General features: G+C 27.5%; 1 non-coding gene across 1 annotated transcript; it reads right to left on the reverse strand.

Annotated features, from left to right (window-relative positions):
• Positions 1–7,799: 7,799 nt before the first annotated feature.
• Positions 7,800–7,871, reverse strand: TRNAG-UCC (transfer RNA glycine (anticodon UCC)). The gene has a single exon. It is a non-coding gene; the product is annotated as a tRNA-Gly (tRNA).
• Between the last annotated feature and the right edge of the window lie 1,105 nt (positions 7,872–8,976).

Here is an 8,976-nt window from a genome sequence, read left to right on the forward strand (position 1 = left end):
ATGTGGTTTATAATGGTATGTTAATGAAAGTTAGTACAAGGGAATCATGAAAGAGTAAAATTAACATTAAAACAGTTTTGGACAACATTAGTATAAATTTGAAAAATCACCAAAAATTGTGGAAATCAAATTAGAGGTTTAATAAAATATGAAATTAAATCCTATTGAGTCTTGTTTTACATAGAAGAAACGGTGTAAGCAAAAGAATTTTATTTTATGAGATATTTGAATTTTTATGAGACAAGGTAAGAATGATTTTGGATTCCCCTGTTCTGACTTTGGAAAATCATTAATAATTGTATAAAAATAATTTTGGGTTAAAATTTATATGCTTAAATTCTTAATGAGTCTATTTTCAAGAGAAACAAATGGGAACATTTTAAATTCTTAATGAGTCTATTTTCAGGAGAAACAAATGGGAACATCATCCAAATTTCATACTAAGATATAATTAATTTCTAGTGAAGAAAGGTCAAAACTATCAAGCAGCAGAATAGTGATGAATTTGAACAATTAATTGTACTTATTGGCTAAACCATAAATTCTAAAATTTTTTTGGTAGGAATATATTTGAGTCTAGTTTCGAAAAAATCAAGCGGACCTTAATTTATAATTCTGTAGCTCAAGATATAAATAATTTAGTGACTATGACTCAAGTGGACAGTTTTGTTATGAACAGTAAATAATTGTTTTGATATGTTTAAGCCTTGATTATGGTTGTGTTGGTAGCTTAATTGTGTCACGTTAAGTGCCATTGAAAGTGTGTATGTGAGTGTGCAAATGTGGGTGGCTAATGGCTTGGTAAATAGCCATTTTCTTGGCCACACGGACAGAGACACGGCCGTGTGTCTCAGCCATGTGAAGGACACGGCCCCGGGACACAGGCATGTGACTTGACCGTGTGACCCCAAATTGTGCATGACATCATAAACAGAGAGTTACACGGGTTGAGGACACGGGCGTGTGTGACCACACGGGCATGTCCCAAGCCACACGGGCGTGTCCCAAGCCACACGGGCGTTTCCCAAGCCACAAGGGCGTGTGACCCCTGTTTTGATGAAAATTTTCTAAGTTTTCCAAAGTTCTCGGTTTAGTCCTAAACCACCTCCAATGTATATTGTGGGCCTCGTAAGCCCGTAATAGGGACGATATGCATGTGAATGAAAAGTTTTAAATTTGGACGGAAATTCATGTCTTGGTTTGTATGATTGTGTGAATTATGTCTGGTAACGCGTTGTACCCTATTTTGGCGTCAAATATGTGTAAGGGGTGTTACACATCGGGCTTCATTGTATCCTTGAGGTTCATTTGCCAATAACTCTTTTTCACACCATAATATAGGTGGGAAAAATAAAACCTCGAAGAAAGTGGCATTGATACACGCCTTGAAGCTTTCATTAATTTCTCATAAGTTTACTTTATCTCCACACACCGACATGTCTTTTAAGTTTTCTCTCTTCCCCTTCAACAATGCATTGAAATCACCAGTTAAGATTCACGAGTCAACTATTGTGTTCACGATTAAACTCATAGTCTCCCATAACACATCACCTTCCATTTAGCTCTTTGGGGATTTTCATAAACTACAATTAGATAAAGTTTTGGACACCATAACATTTCACCAAGCAGTGAGCAAATTTTCCATGATTATATAGCACATCCAATTATACATTATCATTCCAACAAAAAATTGTTGGACACTTGTGCAATTAGAAATATATAATAAAAAAATATGTTAACAATTATAGCTAATCTATAAAATATTTCACTAACGAACATCTTTAAAATATTTTTAAATTTTTTATACTATTTAATAGTATTTTCACTTAATATAATAAAATGATCGATCTTCAAAAAATATGATTGAAGTTCCTAACTAATGTGAAAGTTGATTGAATTTGCTTATCAAATATACAGGTTTAGTTGCAATTCGTCTAACAATTGGAAGAGTAAAATTAGAGATGAATATAAAAAATGATTATGCAATTCGAAAGACATTTTTATTTTTATAAAGGCCTTCTCTAGAGAGTAATCTATTATCAATTTGTAATATAATATGTGATTTAAGTTCAATTCATTAACCAAATTGTAACCTCCCTCTTATAAATCAACTAGATCACTCTCCCCCCTAATACATTCCCTTGGAAAGTCTAGTTACAATTTAAATATGAAGAACCATTTGTTTACAATGATTTTTACACTAAACAAGTTCCTCACGATAAACAAATAAGCATTCTCTCTTGTGTAACGTGATAAAATAAACAAGCCTCCTTTATATAAGCATTATAAGCTTGTAATACTATAATCATTGTGAAAATCAATCTCCTGAAATTATGCTCGAGTAAGTCTTCAATAAAGAATCAAATATAAAAAGCTTTATAAGAATAAACTACTTTTAAAACAAGATCTTTCTAGTTAAGGAAATTTTATCTAAAAAAAATACCTACTAAACTAATATTTAATGTGATCCAATCTAATAAATTATTGTTTGAAATTCTCAAAGTGATGGAATAAAATGTCTTAAGATTTTCTGTTAAAAAGATAACAATAAATACGACAATTTGTACAATAATACAGTCGCAAAAATTCACTTTGCAACTGATGTTACATTATGGGACGTGCAAATGACACTAACATGATATATTTAACATAAATAAACCTAAAAAAATAGTAAATCTTACGTTATTAATTAATTTAAAAAGGTTTCATAGAAGCATGTACCACTGAAGAATTTTTTTTCAACCGTCATATTGGGGTAGAGAGAGAGAGAGAGAGATGAGAAGATTTTCAATATGAATCCACCAATGCAACTTCGTGCATGGTTCCAAAAGTTGGAAATATGGCCTAAATTTGAGTGCAATTCAAAAGAGAACATCTAATCTTAAAGATGAAACATTCATCACAAAAGAATATAATATTTGGCTCTAAGGAAAGAATATCTTAATTCCAATTCTGCGACTCTAAATTAAGGGAACACATCTATGGTTTAAAGGTGAAAATCTCATCCCAAACCCAAAAGAATGATAATGGAACTTAAGACCCAGATCGAATCTTCTTCTGCTACTAATCACCTTTAATGAAGTGGGTGATAAGGTAAGAAGATTCTCTTCAGTCACTACATTTTCATATATATATGTAAATCGTAGTTTGAGGGTAAAAGAGTTACTGAAACTCAAACAGTCAATCTATTGGATGTTGCCTTTGAGAATTACTACATGAAGCAGAACCCGTGAATATTTTCAAATTCACCCCACTCCTTCCTTGCTTAAAATTTGAATAGAAAAATGTCATAGATGTTCCTATATTAAAAAATTAAGTTGTATTTTACTTTATTTATTTAGAAAATGGACAAATTAATCTTTGTACATTAGATCAAAAAGCAAGTTGATCCTTTCTATTAGAAATTTCATTCATTTGTATGTTTAAAAATTAGTGTGACTAACGGAATTACCAAACAATGACACGTAGTGTGCCACTTTTATCTCATACTGATATACGTAGATCAATTTTTAACAGTAGGAATAAATGAAATTTTTAACAGAAAGATCAATTTACTCTTTGATTTGACATATAGGGAGTAATTTATCCACTTTTTTTTTTATAAAGGAGGCAAAGTGTAATTTGATTCCTAGTACAAACATCTCTATGATACTTTTACCCATATCACTTAAACGTATTTATCCTAATTCCGTCTCCTCCTATCTCACCATCATTTTATATTGATAATTTATTTCTAAAAATTTTAATATATTTTACGTATAAAATAAAAAAATAATATATGAATATTTCATCTATTTTTTTTGAAAGTTCATCTAAGTAATTTTGGTGTTTATTGTATAATGCGTAATTATATTTTTATCCTTTTAAAAATTAAATATACTTCAAAATATTATAATAGGACAAAGTGAGGCAAGTAAATGCTAAGAATACTATATATGTGGGTGAGTAAAACTCAATTTGATTTGAAAAAATTGAAAAAAATTAATTTCGAGTTAATCGAATCGAGTCATTCAAATCTAATTATTCGAATCGAGCTATTTGAGTCAACTCAAATAAGTAATTCGAGTATCGAGTTCGAGTTTGAGTCGAGTTAAATTTTACACTTCGAATAATTTGAATAACAATTGGTGTAAATACCCTTTTAGTACCTATCAATTTTGAAAATGAGCAAATTGGTCACTCTCAACAAAAATTACAAAAAAAAATCAAAAACTCAAAATAAATTCAAAATAATTTTTAAAATTCAAAATATTTAAAAGAATTCCAAAATTTATATTTTTTTAAAAAATTTTAAAAGTTTAAAAAAATCTAAAGCATATATAAAGTAAGTTAGAAATTTAAAAATTTTCTAAAAAAATAAATTTGGGATATAAATAAGTTAATTAATAATTCAAATTTATTATACTAAAATATCTTATTTATTATTATTATTATTTTGCTTTGAAAAAGTTTTTAAATATATATGGTTTCAAATTTATGTGCTCTAACATGAAATCAGTTATACTGTAACAAGATTTTAATTTGACATGTTTAATTTTTTTAATTTAACTTAAACAAGTTCACTTATTTTGACTCGACTCGACTCAAATTTTTTTCACTCGAATCGATTCGAAACAATTTCAAATCGAATTAGGATGATAAAATAGGACTCGTCAATTCGATTAACTCAAAAAAATTTCACTCGATTCAATCAAATACCCACCCTTACCATACGTAAATTTTTTTTTTTTAAATGCCTAACTTCCCCTACCTGCAACGTTCCATTTGGAACGAATTATTTCAAAATTCATTGGAGAATTCGAACTTTATTTAATTCGATAGAGATAAAATGTTATTATGGGCTGCTAGAGATATAGTAAATGAATTCCTTGGCAGTTGGTATGTATGTTTATATATTCAGACCAATCTTACAGTTCCTTGTTACTATGACTTTACTTTGCTGATCTATATTCCTTGACATTTATACATATGAAATGACCAATCCAGTAAGTCCATTCCTATTAATGGACAACAAACCTTGTTCTTTCCTCTTCTTTTCTTCACATTTTATTCATTTATGTAACACTACTTCCAATAACTTGTAAAAGTTTAAAGAAAGATGAAATGAAAAAATAAAAAAAGGACAATATTGATAAATGAAACATGTATGCTAAAAGTGGGCCAATGTACCTTTCAAGTCTCTTAGGGATTAATTGAATTAAATTAATCACTCTATTATTATTTAATCTATATATTATTAAAAAAGAATCAAATAAAACAACATTTCAATAGGGTTAACATTTATGGTTTTAAAAATGATATTTACTGTTTAATAAAAGTATATATTGAATGCTTTTTATGATTCTACACATGAAATATTTTGTTTGAAATTGAATTGTAAATAAAAAAAATAATTTTTTTATCATTTTTTAAATAGTAAACGTTTAAATAAGTTCCAATATGACATTATTTAATTTATTTTAATAATAAAACGATTAAATTAATCCATTTAATAATCATGAAAGTAATTAAATTCAATTCATATAACAAGAAGACTTCACAATTACTTTCACCAATTAGTTTTTCTATGAAAACTAGAAGTTGTTGACTGTTAAAAGTATTGGTGTTTAAAAATATCTATAGTTATTTTAACTTTAAATATGATTTTTAATTTAAAATAGTAAAAAGAAAAAAAAATAAAAATCTTTATAATTATATGTTGTTTTTATTTACTTTTCTTTATAAAATTTCACTAATTAAAATAATACCCAATTAATTACTAAACTTTGTCAACCTTTTTATATTAATATTGAATTAATATATTTAGTATATGGGCAGTGACTAACGGTCATAGAATGTTAGTTAACACCTAGGCAGGGATAGCTACGGCGTTGTAGGCATGATCCGTAAAATAGAAAATTTTAAATAAAGTATTTTAAAATTTATAAAATTTTAAATTAATAAAAGTAAAATTGTAATTTAGTTCCTTAAAAATAATAAAAATTTAATTTAATCTTTTAAAATTTATAAAAATATAAGCTATCAAATGGTGAAATTACATTTTTATTATCATAAAAGTTACAATTTAATTTTACCTCAAAAAAAATTTCTTACTTCACACGCACCTAAGTTAATAAAAGCTTTTAATTGGGTAAATAAATTTTATTTAAGACTTAAAAGAAAAATTATTATGCATCATATCATAAATATAAAAGTTTAAAGAGAATTTTTTAAAATATATATAATATTGAAATAAGTATAATTTTTTTTAGGACATAAATTATAAATGCGTAAATTACATCAATAGTCACCCAACTTTGATGCAGTTGATAAAACAGTTACTCTGATTTCAATTTAGTCACTTAACTTTTAAAAAATAACAAATCAATCCTTTTAACTATTTTTCGTTACAAACGTAACAAAAAAGTGACATGGCATCCTATTGGTTAGTAGGACTAACTGCTGTTAACTGGGCTAGACAGTAAAATTTCATATCAAAGTAAGAGGATCTTTTAGTTTATTGGACCATTTTGAAATTTTACTGCTCACATCGCTAGTTAACTGGTCACATCAGTGATCCCATTAAGCATGTGACAAAAAATGTTAATGGATGACTGATTTGTCACTTTTTGATAACATTAATAACTAATTTATTATTTTTCAGAAGGTGAGTGACTGTTTTGTCAGTTACATCAATATTGAGTGATTGTTGATGTAATCTACCCATAAAAAATTTAAAAGGTATTGTTCATAAAATTAATGAAGTGTCACATCATAGTTAATACTAGATATGATATACTCAAGACGTGGGTAAAAATAGAATTATGTAACAAATATATTTATAAAAAGTTAATATAAAAAAATAAAGGAGACTTTGTTTGAAATGGTAAAGATGTTCAAAATTATTGCATCTTAAGTTTAAATCTTCTTATGTGTATATTTTTCTATTTTTAAAGTAAAAGATGTAAAAAAAAGTACTTTTAAAATAATATAATTTACTTTGTAATCAATGGTATTTTATTATTATTCAACTAAATTGGCGTCTCTGATTGACTCATGGCACCATTTTAATCAAGATTTTAATATATACTAGATCATAACATTTTATATTATTTGTTTTACAGATTAAAATATAGATTTTTGTTAAACAAAGAGACTATAAAGGTTCCCCCTGAAATGCAAGGAACTGAGGAAGCAATTGGTATGTTGTGTGATTTGAGAGTGTACGGTTGTAAAAGTATCCATAACCAGCAGTTTTACTAGCTTAGGCTAATTTAAATGCAATAGGAGAGGATAAAGAGGCCCATGCCATTGCTGTGTTAGGTACATTACAATTTTATTCTAAAATATCAAATTTTAATTTATTATTTTAAATCAAGGATGGTACCATTTTTATTAATAGATGTTGTGAGGGTGTTAATATGTACTTGAATTCTGATTTCACAGATCAAAATTATTATTTTAATGCATTTTAAATGACAAATTGTTTACGAGCTTGATTTCTTCTTTAGCCTGCTTCTCTGTAATAGAAGGAACCCAATATTAATTTGTTTAGGAGTCTAAATAAAACCATAGTAGATTTTGGTGTAATTGCCCGTTTCAAGCCCTACCCCTCTAAGTGACTCTACTCAACCAAATGCAAACCCAATTATCCCTGTTACCATTCTTTTATTCATATAAATTAAAAGCTACATTTTTGTTTCATTTTACAATTAAAGTTATAAATTTATCAAATTGGGCTCATTTTATATTGCCGAGGTCGAATATGCAAAAGAAATTTCATGAAGAAAAAAAGCCTTAGTCTTAAAGATAATTCGAAATGCATTTACCGGGAGTCGAACGCGGGTCTATTGCTTGGAAGGCAATTATCCTAACCGTTGGACTACAAACGCTTTGTTGCTACATTTCAAGAACAAAATATACGTGATAATTTATTTGGGTTGATTGAACGTAAAGGATGCGTTTGCTTTGGGCTGCAATTATTGGATTGAAATGCAAAAAAATGAGCAAGCAATTTGCTGTGAACCAACTCAAGTATCCATATCAAGCAGTTTTACTAGCTTAGGCTAATTTAAATGCAACAGATGAGGGGGAAAGCAGGGCCATGTGATTGCTGTCTTAGGTGGATTAGAATTGGATGACATTTTGGGTGGTTCTATAAACTTCAGTTCTAAGGATGCATAGCTAGTTTGAATAGGATACTTGTCTTGACATAGAAATCGATCATCTCTAGTAATGTGCAATGTGTGATAAAGAAACATAAGATTTCAGTATGTTCATCTATCATGCAACATTAATTGCAGTTGCCAATTACAAAAGGATTATCATATTACGGAATACTCAACTGGTTGCTTAAGTAGATGTTGAACAAAGTGATAAAAGCCTTGAGTTGTGATACTGTTTGAGAGAATTTGCCACCAAATGTAACATTACTTTCTCATCGCTTATTTCTATGTATTTAGCAATGCCAAAACTTATTACAATATATTTAATTCCAACTACAAAAAACTTATCCTTGCATCAAGTTCGATCCTAAAATGTCTTTCACAATAGAAAATTTGTTTTTAATTATATAAATTACCAAATATAGTTATTTTATTAATGAATTAATTTAATTGTTTAATTTTTTTTAATAACTACAATTTTTGTTAAAATATTTAACATAACAACAATATTTTGATTGTCAAAACTATTACTTGAAAAAAATCGAAAAGTTATAATTTAAATGTCAAATCCTTTAATTGTTTGTGTATTAAATTATGCAACTACTAAATATTATTACTTAAAAATTCTTTTAATAATCATAAAATATGGTTTTCAAATATTTTATATAACAATAATACAATGATTATGTCCAAGTGTAATAATTTTATCATATTTGATGAATTACTAAAATGATAAAATTGATTATTTGTAGAAATATACAAATACCATTCAATGTCGATATGCCCTCAATTGTTACATGTATAAGCAAATATGATTAATTAATTAATTATC

The sequence above is a fragment of the Gossypium hirsutum genome, chromosome A06, assembly GCF_007990345.1.
Source record: "Gossypium hirsutum isolate 1008001.06 chromosome A06, Gossypium_hirsutum_v2.1, whole genome shotgun sequence".
NCBI lineage: Eukaryota > Viridiplantae > Streptophyta > Magnoliopsida > Malvales > Malvaceae > Gossypium > Gossypium hirsutum.